Raw genomic sequence first — 2,348 nt, forward strand, 5'->3', positions numbered from 1 at the left:
AGAAGACAGCCAATGAGCATCTAAGATAGTACGCAAGATACATTTTATCTTCTGTCCTACCCAGCATTGCATGTGCATGTGAATGGACGCGAGTGAGAACGCAAGTACCGGTCAGTGTGTATGGATGTTTGAACGTGAGTAGAAGTGCGTGTGAGTGAACGCGCGTGTGAACGTGAGTGAGTACCGGTTAGTGTGCATCGATTTAAGCATGCGCATGTGTACCTGTGCACGTGTGTGGACGCGAGTGTGAACGTAAGTACAAGTGAATGTAAGTGCATGCATAGACGTGAGTAGCTGTGGGCTTAATTTGACGCGAGTATTATCGTGATTAAGTACCATTGAGTGTGTTTGTGGGTTGAAGTACGAATGTGAGTACGTGTGCACGTGAGTGTGAATGTGAATATAAGTACCAGTGAGTGTGTGGAGCTATGAACGTGAGTAGCTGTGTGCGTGAGTGGACACGACTGTGACGGTAAGTTCCAGTGATTGTGTGTGGATTTAAGTATGAATTTGAGTACCTGTGCACTTGAGTGTACGAGAGTGTGAATGTGGGTACCAGTGAGTGTGTGGATGTGAGTGTGAACCTGAGTAGCTGTGAATACAAGTGCCACGACCGCTACATAAAAAAAGGTGCGGCCTGCTATGTCGCGTCGCCGTCAATGGGCGAGCGCGTCTCGGCTGAGTTGACAGTGGCGGTGGCTGTTTTTGGTGAGGACGCCACTGCTCCGGTACGCAAGGCAGACGCCGGTTCGTGCTACAATGGGCTTGCCTCAGGATTGCGTGTTGGTGTGCTTTTTCGTGCGCATTCTCGTGTGCTTTTTTGTGTGATCGTGTGTGTGAGCAGCTTGCCTCATGTTTCCTGTGCTTGAGTGCGGTTCTTTGGTGTGCGTGTGTGTGGCAGACGGTTTTTGCTAGCAGTGTGATGCCGCAAAGCTCTTGTGTGCCGCTGGGCAACTCGAACGCGAGAAGAGACGCTACTCTGAAGTACCCCGAATTCCCCTGCGATTTACAGCGTCAGGAAGCGTGGCTGAAGAATATTTCTCGCCAACAGCCGTCAGGGAAAGGATGCAAGTGCGAGCCAAGCGACAGGTCACTGACATGTTCAGTACATTTTACTGCGAATGACTAGAAAGAGAACACGAAGATTAGGCTTTTGCTTCCGACTGCGGTCCCGACTGTGTTTCCCGGTTATCCACAGTACATGGAAAAAAGAATTTCAGAAACACGGGCAAGATGTAAGTTGGGCAGCGCGTAAAAAAAAAAAACGGAGGCAGAAGGAAGAAACGTACACAGCACAACCGCTTGTCGTTTCTGCGTATCTTATTTTGTCACCGTTTCTTTACGCGCTATTCATTTCACGTCGTGCATCTTTACTAACCTGCCCAACCTGCCGCACTTGCCAGGCTGCAGAGAACAGCGAGATACAGGAAAATGTATATTTCAGGAGAAAAGGCGTCAGGGTCCATTGACCGCCATCTTCAGTGCGTGCATCACTCACTGCTTCGTCTTGAAGAAACACGTAAATCTACTCCCGATTATTCGTAATAGAGCACTTCTTTTCATTTAAGGTGAGTCGAGCCAACACCATCTAGGTAGTGTTGGTCAAGCGAGCAGCCTTCATGGGGAGCATTGAGGCCTACTCTCCAAAAGATTGGCACTCCTAGGGCAGAATTTCCACATATGTGGGGTAATCGGCCCTTCTAAAAACGACTTCAATATTCAACCCACAATATGCAATATAAAACGCGTTATTTACGGCCTGATTAGAGTCACTGTCGCACGTACCAGCGCAGCTGTGGAACTGCTTCCCCATGAAAGGCTGTACCCGAGTAGTGGCGCCAGAGCGGGCGCCAGGAGAACTAGCCCCGAGACGCCGTTTCGGCAGCACGCAGCAGGCCGCAGATTATTTTTATGTAGCGGCCGTGCAAGTGCACGCGCGTTTGGAAGAAAGGGTACGAATTAAAGGGTACTAGGAAAATTTCTGCGATTAGTATATCAAATGGATTCAAGATCGTCCTTCGAAACATTTGTACCGGTTCGTTAGAGTGTAATAAATTTGTGAATGAGACATGACACTATGTTTTCTATATCTGGGAGACTGGAAGTTTACCTGAAGGATATAAAGTTTCAACTAAGTGGTCACTTGACAGGTTAGGATGTTGTGCCACTGCATCAGGGAGCATCTTGGCTGTGTCCACGCGGTGACCGTCAAGTCTAACATTAATTGGCTGTCGTGTTTCGCCAAAATATTGTTTCTGGCCCAGTGAACAATAGAAGATGTAAATAACGTTTGAACTTCCGCAGATACAACTCGATTTGATTTCGTGCGCTTAATCACTTGCAGTGCT

Source organism: Dermacentor silvarum, chromosome 3, assembly GCF_013339745.2.
Source record: "Dermacentor silvarum isolate Dsil-2018 chromosome 3, BIME_Dsil_1.4, whole genome shotgun sequence".
Classification (NCBI taxonomy): Eukaryota; Metazoa; Arthropoda; class Arachnida; order Ixodida; family Ixodidae; genus Dermacentor; species Dermacentor silvarum.